The sequence below is a fragment of the Nanorana parkeri genome, unplaced genomic scaffold, assembly GCF_000935625.1.
Source record: "Nanorana parkeri isolate BGI_ZX_2015 unplaced genomic scaffold, ASM93562v1 scaffold178, whole genome shotgun sequence".
Taxonomy (NCBI): Eukaryota; Metazoa; Chordata; class Amphibia; order Anura; family Dicroglossidae; genus Nanorana; species Nanorana parkeri.
Genome location: NW_017306446.1, coordinates 818,842 through 833,089, shown reverse-complemented (window position 1 = coordinate 833,089; position 14,248 = coordinate 818,842). Strand labels below are relative to the sequence as shown.

General features: G+C 48.5%; 1 protein-coding gene across 1 annotated transcript in view; it reads left to right on the top strand.

The window, feature by feature from the left end:
* The window catches only part of ASIC4 (acid sensing ion channel subunit family member 4), a 255,811-nt gene that overhangs the window by 208,430 nt on the left and 33,133 nt on the right, over positions 1 to 14,248 (top strand). The window lies entirely within an intron of this gene.

Genomic DNA, 14,248 nt, shown 5'->3' with positions numbered 1-14,248 from the left:
TCGGTCCATGACCAAGCGCCCGACTTTTCAGAGGGGGGTGACACCAAAATGACTGTGAGTCATTTTGGTGTCACCCCTCCAATGGTGACACCCAGGTGCGGGCCGCACTCCCCGCACCCCCCTTGTGACGCCACTGCATCATCACCATGCAGCACTTGGCAAAGAGCAGAGCTGTGGGAGGGGCCCGGCAGGCTCCACCCGCTACAGGCTGCCTGCTGAAAACAACAATAGGGGCGGAGACAAGACCAGTCACCCAGCACAAGGAGAGAGAAGAATACACAGGACTCTTGTATGAGGACAATCTTTGCTGATCCCGGAGTTCAGCCTTAACTTCACTTACACACAGTAGGAAATGAGAGAAGATCTTTCCAAAGTGGAGGAAATCCTCCTTTAGACAGCTGTCACTCCCAGTTGGAAGATTTGCTCCCTATTCCAGTTCTGGTGACAACTAGAAAATTTTGGATTGCCCCTCACTTCCTGCCCCAGTGGTCAATGGTCACCAGGACAAATATAGAGGGTGAATCTCCCCATTAGCAATAGAAATCGGGAACACATAGAAATAAGGAGCTGCATCCAAATTATTGGTAGGTCAATCCAACTCCAAAGACATGCTGGAAGGTTAATTGGCTCCTGTCTAAATTGGCCCTCCTATGTATGTGAGATAGGGACCTTGGATTGTAGGCTTTTGAGGGCGGGGACTGATGTGAATGTAAAGCGCTATGTAAATTGTTGGCCCTATATAAATACCTATAATAAATAAATAATGGCAATAGAGCACCGTGGTTCCAGTAGGCTGCTCTAAAAGGTAAACAGGGAACTCCTTGAACAGGGGAACTAGAATAGAAGAACCACATGCACAAAGCCAGCACCACGCGAAGGTCGAAGAGTCCAAAGTATTTTAATATTGGTATTGGTTCATAACGAGGCAACATATAACGGCCAACGGGTTTCATAGGATTACGGATCATCTCCTTCCTCTGGGCTAATGCATGACAAGTAATAAAGAAGACTCGGTGATGACAGAATTAGGAGGATTCATAGCTTGTTAATAAGAAGTTAAGCCTATGCATCACCCAGGAAGGTGTGCCGTGACACCGACTGTACACATATATGCATCACCCAGGAAGGTGTGCCGTGACACCGACTGTACACATATATGCATCACCCAGGAAGGTGTGCCGTGACACCGACTGTACACATATATGTATCACCGAGGAAGGTGTGCCCTGACACCGACTGTACACATATATGTATCACCGAGGAAGGTGTGCCCTGACACCGACTGTACACATATATGCATCACCGAGGAAGGTGTGCCCTGACACCGACTGTACACATATATGCATCACCCAGGAAGGTGTGCCGTGACACCGACTGTACACATATATGCATCACCCAGGAAGGTGTGCCGTGACACCGACTGTACACATATATGCATCACCCAGGAAGGTGTGCCGTGACACCGACTGTACACATATATGTATCACCGAGGAAGGTGTGCCCTGACACCGACTGTACACATATATGCATCACCGAGGAAGGTGTGCCGTGACACCGACTGTACACATATATGCATCACCGAGGAAGGTGTGCCGTGACACCGACTGTACACATATATGCATCACCCAGGAAGGTGTGCCGTGACACCGACTGTACACATATATGTATCACCGAGGAAGGTGTGCCCTGACACCGACTGTACACATATATGTATCACCGAGGAAGGTGTGCCCTGACACCGACTGAACACATATATGTATCACCGAGGGAGGTGTGCCGTGACACCGACTGTACACATATATGCATCACCCAGGAAGGTGTGCCGTGACACCGACTGTACACATATATGTATCACCCAGGAAGGTGTGCCGTGACACCGACTGTACACATATATGTATCACCGAGGAAGGTGTGCCCTGACACCGACTGTACACATATATGTATCACCGAGGGAGGTGTGCCCTGACACCGACTGTACACATATATGCATCACCCGGGCAGGTGTGCCGTGACACCAGCTGTACACATATATGCATCACTTGTGCAGGTGTGCCGTGACACCAGCTGTACACACATATGTATCACTTGTGCAGGTATGCCGTAACACCAGATGCACACATACTGTATATGCAACGCCCGGGCAGGTGTGCCGTGACACTAGCTGTACACACATATGTATCACTTGTGCAGGTATGCCGTGACACCAGATGCACACATACTGTATATGCAACACCCGGGCAGGTGTGCCGTTAAACCGACTGTACCCTTGTATGCATTATACGGGGCAGGTGTGCCATGACACCAGCTCTACACACATATGCATCATTCGTGCAGGTATGCCGTGACACCAGCTGTAAACATAATGTATATGCAACACCCGGGGAGGTATGTCGTGACATCGACTGTGCACATATATGCATCACCCGGGCAGGTGTGCCATGATGCCGGCTGTACACATATATACATCAACCAGGCCGGTGTGCCATGATATCGGCTGTACACATCTATGCATCAACCGGGCAGGTGTGCCATGATACCGGCTGTACACACCTATGCATTACACAGGGCAGGTGTGCCGTGACACCGGCTGTACACATATATGCATCAGCCGGGCAGGTGTGCCATGATACCGGCTGTACACACCTATGCATTACACAGGGCAGGTGTGCCGTGACACCGGCTGTACACATCTATGCATCAACCGGGCAGGTGTGCCATGATACCGGCTGTACACACCTATGCATTACACAGGGCAGGTGTGCCGTGACACCGGCTGTACACATCTATGCATCAACCGGGCAGGTGTGCCATGATACCGGCTGTACACATCTATGCATTACACAGGGCAGGTGTGCCGTGACACCGGCTGTACACATCTATGCATCACCCAGGAAGGTGTGCCGTGACACCGACTGTACACATATATGCATCACCCAGGAAGGTGTGCCGTGACACCGACTGTACACATATATGCATCAGCCGGCCTGCTGTCCTGTGCTGAGAGTGCTAACTAGCACGCACACAGTCAGAATGGGATCCAAGCTAAAGAAGGCAATTGGGCGCACATTGACTCAGGAGTATACATTGGGGGTGCGAGGGGCGAAGTTTGGAATTTTTATCCTGGCACTGGATGACCTTGTCACAGTTTACATATACTTTAATATGCCCAGAATGCACAGCTGTTACATAGCGGGAAAAGCCAACATTAATATGCTTTCATTAAGAGGGCACAAGCGTGCTGCTGGCTCTCTGGGCAGTGGAGTGCTCCTTTAAATCCACCCATACAATGGAGGTGTTATCGTTAGGAGCCTTTTATCATTCTGCCTTCCTCCGCTGTCACCCTCCGTAACTCGGGAGCCTCTACTGCAATCAGGTCAATGTTCCTTCCACAATAATTTACAAAAGCCCAACGGCCCATGACCGTGGAGTCTAACACTGACTGCATATTGTCTCATATATCACCGGGAGATGTTACCTCCCTATAGATACAATAACCTTAATTATCGGAACCTATTGATTGCCGCTTGCCTAATATACAGTGCACACCTCCCAACCCTGACAGCCGTATTACTGGCAGCCGCCAGCAGTTGGCAGCACCTGTCATTGTATCGGGCACTGCACACCTGACTGGCTACAAGACGGGAACCTCACACAGTTTGCTGCTTGCGTTATTATATCAGGACAAATTAAATATAGATTTTGTATGCGAGCTTTCAGGTCAAGTTAGCCGCTTCTGCCGGCAGACACTTTTCATTTTGGGAGAATGGATTTTACTGGGAAGCTGATTGCTTGGCGCGGTTTTGCCGTGGCTGGACAGCGTGCTGTAATGGGTAATAAGGCAGGAGAGCGAATATGAGCTTATAAAAATCTATTCCTAGCTAGTTACGAGTGTGAAATGTTCTTTACAGGTAAAATGTTTGATATTAATCTGCAACAAAGCAGAAGAGTAATAACCGATGCGTGCCGTAGGCATTGGGGAAGCTTGGAGAGTGGCAGAGGCCATGTGGGTCACTTTAATCACCTGTCTGGGGTCCCTCGATTACATCATACAGAGGCCATGTGAGCACTTTCATCACCTGTCTGGGGTCCCTCGATTACATCATACAGAGGCCATGTGGGTCACTTTCATCACCTGTCTGGGGTCCCTTGATGACTTCATACAGAGACCTTGGGGGCACTTTCATCATCTGTGTGGGGTCCCTTGATAACATCATACAGAGGCCTTGGGGGCACTTTCATCACTGGCCTGGGGTCCCTCAATTACATCATACAGAACTTGCCATGTGGGTCACTTTCATCACCTGTCTGGGATCCCTCAATGATATCATACAGAAGCCATGTGGGTCACTTTCATCACCTGCCTGGGGTCCCTCAATGATATCATACAGAGGCCATGGGGATACTTTCATCACCTGTCTGGGGTCCTTTAGTGACACCATACAGAGGCCATGTGGGTCACTTTCATCACCTGTCTGGGGTCCTTTAGTGACACCATACAGAGGCCATGTGGGTACTTTCATCACCTGTTAAAGCCTAGGCATTTGGGCCATGTGGTCCCAGTCTAAACTGTGATCCTTGGCTTCAGCAGTGATCAAATGAAAACCAGCAGTGGAGGGAGCGACGATCAGCAATGGAAGGAATGCCGATCAACAAGCAGAGTGGTCAAGAGTTACAACTGTGAGTTCTGATGGGGCTTTTTACCCGGTCTGTGACCACATTGCGCTAGAAATATGGGGTGCGGTTGTCACCGGAAGAGGAAGAATTGTCGGAATGTCTAACCTTCCCTCGCTGTACTAAAAGCATGTCTTTCTTTTTGTCTGTGACCCCATTAGAGAGATTTCCTTTTACTTCCTGCCCAAACAGGAAGTAAGGGGAAACCTTTCCAACAAGTAGAACAGTAGAAAGGCATCATGGCACACTCACAAACCAGCATGTAAAACAACTTGTCTCACCACTAAGGACAATGACCGAGGTTTGGATACACGTCTTCTGCAAAGGATGTGTAAGCCGCACTGCCGCGCCAAGGCACCTCTTATAGTGCGGTCCTAACTCTAAACTTTGAGAGTCTCCATCTTGGAGCACATCTTGTCGTTTGTTTTGCTTTACCTTTCCAACAAGGACACCAACGACAGATGGGGACTGATATGTTACCAAGTATGCCTCGCCTCTGGAGACAACTCTAAAATTTTAGATTTTAACAACTGGGGTGAATCACCCCAAGAGGTACACAGACAGCAATAAAAACTTGTCAGGGGATCTAACCCTCCCCCACTCTATCCACCACAATGAGAAAGAAGATACAACGTAAAAATAGATCACAATAGAATAAATGAAATGGAGAGATGAGCTTCTGTCTGGCCAGGACGGGTCGGCATCCTCACAGCAAAGCAGAATCTTCTCTCTTTTGCATAGGTGACAACTGCCTGCCATGAAATCATGTCAGCGGGGCCCCTTTCGGCAGTCACATCTGTCAATCTCGCTGCGCTATCACCCTGTTGGGATTCCGGCGGCCCCGATATCTGGCCCCGCGATACTTGCTTGTCCTTCAGGCGCAGAGCCTGTCACCGTTATGATGATAATAATAAAAACACATGGCTCCGTCCCTGACATTGGCACGTACGGGGGATTTGGTGCAGTGCTCACGTCTCTTACTGCATCCTCTGCAAGCACAATGTGATTTCATAGGTGACTACAGAAGAAATCTTCCTTTCCTGAACGCTGAACTCCGGGCAGATATACGAGACACATATTAATTCAGATCTGTATTTATTAATACATCAATAAATGTATTAATTCATTTATTGTAAGTACCTGAATGTGACGAGAAGCATGCTGATAGGAGGAGAGATAATAGTAACAGAGAGATGAGCTCATCACTGCGCTGCTTCTCCTTCACTGTCCAGTCACAGGCTGGGGGCGGGTCCAGGATGGAAGTGGGTTCAACGATACCGGCCATCAGAACACTGGAACCGATGCCACATAGAGACTTTGGGGGTTATTCACAAAGCTGGCAAAGGCAGCCGAGTGAATAAAGCAGCTGAAGTGAAGTGAGCCGAACAACGTTCAGCTATTCACTCCGGCTCAGTACAGCTGTACATCGGCTCAGTACAGCCGTACATCGGCTGCCCTCGGCTGTACTTCGGTAAGCCGAACTTGCCGAACATGCTTTGCAGAAGGACTTCGATTCAGCCGATCCAACATCTGGATCGGCTGAGCCGAAGCTCCGGCAGCTCACTCGATGCCGTTGGCCCCTATTCTCATAGGTGCGAGCAGCAGTCAGTGAATAGTCGAATGCCGCTGAGCAGCATTCGGCTCGGCTATTCTGTTTGGTACCGAGCTGAATAGAAAATCAGTGAAAAGAGTTTGAAAAAAAAAGTGTAAAAAATATTTTTTAAATGTAAACAAACAATAAAAGTAAAAAATAAATAAAGATATTTAAGAAAATAAAAAAACAATTGGGCGGAGCTAGCAGTGACAGTTAGCTCCGCCCAACTGTTTCCTATTGGACGGGACCTGCTAGAGTCTTCTAGCAGGTCCCGGACAATAAAAAACAACTAGGTGGAGCCGGCCGTGACGTCACTGTCATGTTTAATGACAGTTCAGGTAACCTGGGGATGCTGATCTGTCATTGCAGCTGGGCAGAGCCAGCCGTGAGATCCCAGCTGGCTCCGCCCAGCTGTCAGGCGCTCAAGGTGGCCAGCCCCGCCCAGTTGTTATTGTTTAATGACAGATCAGCGTCCCCAGGTCATTTGGGGACGCTGATCTGTCATTTCAACTGGGTGTGCGCCCCGCTTCGGGTGTCACTTCGGCTCAGTCAAGCCAAAGCATATGCCTTCGGCTCGGCCGAGCTGTTCGGCTGCCTTCAGCTGCTGTACGGGCTATAGTGAATTGCCCGTACAGCAGCCCTTTGGTTCGACTGAACCGAAGGGCAGAGGCGGCCAAAGGGAGGCACAGGATCAGCCGGAGCTACGGCTGGATCCTTCATGAATAACCCCCTTTGTCTTCCTCTATTCATACACCAAGGACACCAGAAGCTCCTGGAGCACAGATCAGCTACGTACATTGTGCATGCACCTCTTCCGTGCACCAAAAGGGGCGACCGGATGACGGGTGCATCCATTGTCCATCCTTGCCTGAGCTTCCAGCAACGGCGAGGAGTTAATATTTAATGAGGACACCAGCTCGGCGAGCGCGCGGTCTCTTCTGATGACAGGTAGTTAGACGACATGACTCAGACACGGAGAGTCTTGGTGACATCTCACCTCTCTCCCCCCTGGAAATGTACCCAGCGAGGTACAGCGGGCCAGGGAGAGATTACCGCCCCTTATCAAATATTAACAGTCGCTTTCTGAGCAGCCATTTTCGGCTGTTTGATGTAAATGTTTCATTTTGCGCCCGGCGATCTCCCCAGCGGCTCCATCAAACCTTGTAAAGCTCTGTTCATGTATCAAAGCAGCGGCGGGGCGATACGACCCTCAAAATCACTGCAAATCAATATAAATCAATGCGGATTTGTAAGTGCTGCTGCTGCGCGCTGAGACTGGGCTCGGGGCGTGAATATATTCCTTTTCAGAGTCTCTATATACTTAAAGTGGCCAAAAATAATAAAATACAAAAAATGATTAGCCTGTGATGAGATAAAATAACAAAACCGGCCTTGGCTGCAATATTGATATTCAATCCAGAGATTCCCCCGCAGTACTTTATTTCTGCCACTAGATGTCCTCAGTCTGATGGCCGGCATCATTCTGCCCAAGTCATGGGCTGTGATTGGACAGTGAAATTAGAAGCTCATCTCTCTGTCACTCTGTCACTCTGCTCTTTCCTCCTATCAGCATGTTGTTTGGCTTCCCATGCTGCTTCTTCCTCTCCAGCCCTGCTGTAGACTACTGCAAGAGGCTGATACCAGGTCACATTCAGGTACTTTACACATTTATTGATGTATGAACGATTCCAGAGCTGCATTCAATTCTGTCTTTTATATCTGAGTTCAACTTTAAAGCGGACCTAGCATCAGAAATATTTTTTTAATGTTACCTGCATGCCAAGGAATCTGTAAGAGTAACACTTCCAGGTATTTATTACCTCTCTCAGAGATCACATGACTCCCCCTGGCCATGCCATCATCTGCTTTCCTCTCCAGAAGGACAGCGCCATCTTTGTTCAGGAACCACTCAGGGTCACCATCTTCTTCCCAGACTATATTGATGGCTCAGAGATGACACAGTCCTGTAAATCCTGGTTCCTGGTTCACAAATGTCTGACACAGATTCTCACCTTGTGACTTGTTACAACGTTACAATGTTTTGCAGTCTGATGATTGAGGGAGGAGAGACTGAGGACATGCTTCCGCCTGCCTGCTGCCGACTGATCACTGGAGGGAGGGGAGACTGAGGACATACTTCCTCCTGCCTGCAGCAGACTGATCACTGGGGATGGGAGACTGAGGAAATGCTTCCTCCTGCCTGCAGCAGACTGAACACTGGGGGAGGGGAGATAAGGCAATACTTCCTCCTGCCCGCAGCAGACTGATCACTGGGCAAGGGGAGACTGAGGACATGCTTCCGCCTGCCTGCTGCCGACTGATCACTGGAGGGAGGGGAGACTGAGGACATACTTCCTCCTGCCTGCAGCAGACTGATCACTGGGGATGGGAGACTGAGGAAATGCTTCCTCCTGCCTGCAGCAGACTGAACACTGGGGGAGGGGAGATAAGGCAATACTTCCTCCTGCCCGCAGCAGACTGATCACTGGGCAAGGGGAGACTGAGGACATGCTTCCTCCTGCCTGCAGCAGCCTGATCACCGGGGGAGGGGAGACTGCGGAAATGTTTCCTCCTGCCTGCAGCAGACTGATCACTGGGCAAGGGGAGACTGAGGAAATGCTTCCTCCTGCCTGCAGCAGACTGATCACTGGGGGAGGGGAGACTGAGGACATGCTTCTTCCTGCCTGCAGCAGACTGATCACTGGGGGATGGGAGACTGAGGACATCCTTCCTCCTGCCTGCAATCAGACTCATCACTGGGCAAGGGGAGACTGAGGAAATGCTTCCTCCTGCCTGCAGCACACTGATCACCGTGGGAAGGGAAAGTGGGGAAATTCTTCTTCCTGCCTGCAGCAGACTGATGACATCATCTCAGCCCAGGCAATGACCTCAGGTAAATGAAAGCTTTTTAATGATAAAAGTTATATCCTTTTTTTTAGTACCGTTGCTGTATTTTATGTCCAGAAATGTTTTGTGCAGAATTGTGAGCTGGACTCATCCGAGCTGTAGAAATATATCATAAAAAACCTAATCCTGCCTCAGACGTCTCTGTGCGGCTTTACTGACACTGAATAACAAATGAGGATGTTGAGTAATAATGGGCATCCGCCTGTCTGCAAGCTGCAGACATTTGGGCAACGTCTGTTTCAGGCTGCCCGTCATCCGTTTATTGCCAGCGCGGACCTTAAAGGGGAACTTCACCCAAGTCTGGGAAATGACAACAACAAACACACCTTTAGAAATGTTTAGTAATAATCTACACACACATACTTCTAGATAATTGCCGGCTTTGTATTCTTTACATTCCATATTTCTCTTTTCTTCCCCGGTCTTCTGACAGCGGCCATGTTTACTAAGGATCTGATTCATAAATCTCCCTTTAGTTCCTGGAACTCTGGCACATGTGACTAGGACATGTGACCATACACATTGCCTCAGGGTGAGGAATATGCCTTTCCCTGAGATCTCGTGAGATTACAGATGAGATTTCCCAGCAATGCTCTGCTGATGTAGCCTTCCCAGCATGCAACGCTTGGGCACGATTACATCATTAATGCCCAACAGGGCCAGGAAGTGGAAAAACCATAATTGTAAGTAAAAGAAAAATATGTTTAAAAGGAGAACTATGGGGTAAGTGTTTTTCACCATAGTTCTCCTAAGGGTCACGGGAGGACATAAACTAGCATCCTCCCGTCACCCAAAGCTCAGTATATAGGGAGCTACAGCTCGGGGTATACTGAGACCGCCGCAGCCGGGACGGATCCCAACATTACTGTCTGGATCCACCCAGCTGCGTGATTGACAGCTGGCTCTGCCTATCTAGAGGCAGACCCAGCTGTACCTGCCCCCTCCCCTGTCTGTTCCACCAGTCAGCGCTGTCATTCATTCTGGTGTCACCCCTGGAATGGTGACACCCGGGTGCGGGCCGCACCCCTCTTGTGACGCCACTGGTCTATAAGTCTCTATCCTGCTGTATATGACCCACCTAAAGGCCCTGGTATGACTTTTTTGGGGGGAGGTCCCTCCTAACATTCCTACCAACCTTATGGTGTAACATTCTACCGCTAACGAAAATGTGTTGTTTTTTTTTAAGTTGATGCTTTACACAATAAAACTTTATTCGGGAAAGAAATTCGGATGCATCCCAAATTTTCGTTAATGGAAATTCGTATTCGTTTTCATTCGTTATTTCTGTCATTCGGAAATTCGTCTGAATCCAAATGTACGAATTTCCAAAAGTTCCTCCCAATATCGAATCTTTCCGAAATGAATCGCACGTGTCTACTAAGCATGCTATTTTTAATGATCAGGCACAGAAGGGGTTAAGTGTGCTGTAGACGGAACGTGGAAGTTTTTCAGGCCGCTGAAATAATCGATATCTCAGACGGGCACTTAATACCAATAAGATTACGGCAACAAATGTGCAAAATCTTCCCGTGCTTAATGAGAGGTCTCAGGACGCAGCGAAGGAGCCGCTGAAGCCTTTGAGGTTCTGATTGGAATTCACTTCTGGAGCGGAAATGACAGACTATTCCACCATACAGAGAATCTGCAGATCATCCTTTCTACCTGCAGACTATCGGCCCTGCCTGCACACCATCCCTTCTACCTACAGACCATTCTTCCTACCTGCAGACTATCAGTCCTGCCTGCACACCATCCCTTCTACCTGCAGACCATTCTTCCTACCTGCAGACTATTGGTCCTGCCTGCACACCATCCATTCTACCTACACAGCATCATTCCTACCTGCAGACCATCACTTCTACATACAGACCATTGTTCATACCTGTAAACCATCACTTCTACCTGAAGAGCATCGCTCCTACCTGCAGACCATCATTCCAACCCACAAGCCATCACTTTTACTTACAGACCATCAATCCTACCTGCAGACCATCATTCCTACCTGCAGACCATTACGTCTAACTCCAGACCATCATTCCAACCCACAGAACATCACTTCTACTTATAGACCATCAATACAACCTGCCGACCATCATTCCTACCAGCAGACCATTACTTCTACCTGCAGACAATCGCTACTACCTGCCGAACATCATTCCTACCAGCAGACCATTACTTCTACCTGCAGACCATCGATACTACCTGCCGACCATCATTCCTACCAGCAGACCATCGATACTACCTGCAGACTATCACTTCTACCTGTAGACCATTGTTCCTACCTGCAGACCATCAATCATACCTGCAGACCATCATTCCTACCTGCGGACCATCACTTCTACCTACAGACCCTTTCTCCTACCTGCAGACCATCATTCCTACCTGCAGACCATCACTTCTACCTACAGACCCTTCCTCCTACCTGCACACCATCACTCCTACCTGCAAACCATCACTGCTACCATTCCAACCTGCAGATCATTGTTCCTACTTGCAGACTGTCATTGGTAGCTGCACACCATCACTCCTTCCCTCAGACCATTGCTCCTGCCTGCAGACCATCGTTCCTACCTTCAGACAATTACTCCTACCGGCAGACCATTGCTGCACAGCATCTCCCTAAAATAACCATCGAGGGTAATAAGGGAACCCGTTGAATGACAATGTTTCCTTTTAGAATACATTCTGCGTCTTACAATACCTCGTCCTCTTCTCGCACACAATGCCGAGGGTCTCATCGCCATCACACAATTGTAGATGAGGGTATTTTATCCATTCCCGGTACAGAATCCTCTCTGCCGGCTGCTATGTGCCTCCTTTATGTGCACAAAATTCAGGAAACTATTGGACTTTGTCTCATCACCAAATTCATTATGCGGATGCAGAGTATGTTCCATTTGCCTTACAATGTCTTCTGCGGACAATTGTGCGTGTACTTTTCCTGCACGTCATTCAATCCCGGGACCATTGTATGTGTTCGTGTCCTCACTGAACTCTTTGACAAAGCCGCTCTGAGAATTTATTTTGAATACGGGCACAAGCATTTATTTTTATTTGCAGGTTTATTCATTGAAGCAAATATTATCTAAATACAAGAGCCATATGTATTCTTCTTGAATCACGGCGAGCTTTGTATATTCCTTCCTTCTTCCAGATCTGCGCAGTAATCCAGTGCGAGACGGAGCTTCCTGTAATAAAGATCCGTCACTGCCTCTCTCTCTCCTTGTGCAGGGTGACTAGTCTTGTCTCCGCCCATCCTGTAATACAGACCAGTCACTGCTGCTCTCTTCTTGTGCAGGGTGACTGGTCTTGTCTCTGCCCCCTCCTGTAATAAAGACCGTACACTGCTGCTCTCTCTCCTTGTGCAGGGTGACTGGTCTTGTATGCACCCCCTCCTGTAGTGGGGGGGACCTGCTGAGTTACGATGAGCATGTGACACTGCAGCCTGTGCATGTAGTCTGAAAGTATGGAAAAAGGTATCTTCTAGAGGAAAAACCTCAGCAATTGCTTATGATACGCAGTGTTTTAGCAAACCAAATGTCATTCAGTTAAGGTTTATCTACTTTAATAAAAAAACAAGGAACAAAGCACTAAATGCAAAGTCCGCCAATTACTCTTTACACTTTTTTGTTCCACCATGACTGCGGCCCTGTGCACAAAGCCAGCTTTCTAAAGACATGGTTTACACAGTTTGGTGTGAAGGAACTCAAGTGGCCTACATTGAGCCCTCACCTTAACCCTACTGAACACCTTTGGGATAAATTGGAATACTGATTGAGAGCCAAGTCTGCTCATCCAACATCAGTACCTGACCTCACAAATGATCTTTTAGGATACATTTCCGCTGACACCCTTCAAAATTGTATAGAAAGGCTTCTCAGAAGTGTGGAGGCTGCAAAGGGGGTGAGAACTCCATTTTGTTGACCATGGTTTTAAAATGGGATGGTTGCTAGAATGGGATATGCAACAAACCCATGGTCAGGTGTCCACAAAGTTGTGTTCCATAAATATGTATTTATTGACTATATACTGTATATACCAGTTAGCATTAGCATTAGCACCAGTTAGCATTACACTATGACCACCCGCCTAATATTGGGTGAGGCATGGAATCCACTAGACCACTGAAGCTATGCTGCGGTACCTGGCACCAAGCCGTCAGTAGCAGATCCTTTAAAGGAGAACTATGAGGTGGGTGCTTTTCACATACCTCATAGTTCTAGCCGACCTGTGACAATGAGACTGTCACAGGTCGGCTCAGTAGATCGGGAGGTGAGCGAACACATACCAGCGTTCTCTCACCTCTCGATCCTGTCACAGCGCTGACTGGCGGATCGGACGGGGCGGGTACAACTGGCTCTGCCTCTAGATAGGCAGAGCCAGCTGTCGCTCACGCAGCTGGGCGGATCCAGACATAATTGTCGGGATCCGCTTCAGCTGCGGCGTCTAAGAATACCGGTATACTGAGCTTAGGGTGACGGGAGGACGCTAGTTTGTGTCCTCCCGTTACCCTAAGGAGAACTATGGGGAAAAGCCTTAACCCCATAGTTCTCCTTTAAGTCCTGTAAGTTGTGAGGTGATCGGCCTCCATGAATTGGACTTGTTTTTCCAGCACATCCCACAGATGCTCGATTGGATTGAGATCTGGAGAATTTAGAGGCCAAGTCATCACCTCAAGCTCATTGTTGTGTTCCTCAAGCTATTCCTGAACCATTTTTGCAGTGTGGCAGGGCGCATTATCCTGCTGAAAGAGGCCACTGCCACCAGGCAATACGGTTTCCATGAAGGGGTGTACTTGGTCAGTAACAATGGTTAGGTTGGTGTTATGTGTCGAAGTAACATCCACATGAATAGCAGGACCCAAGGTTTCCCAGCAGAACATTGCCCAAAGCATCACACTGCTTCCGCTGGCTTGCCTTCTTTCCATAGTGCATCCTGGTGCCATCTCTTCCCCAGGTCAACGACATACACACACCCGACCATCCCCGTGATATAAAAGAAAACATGATTCATCAGACCAGGCCAACTTCTTCCATTGCTCCATGGCGCAGTTCTGATGCTCACGTGTCCATTGTA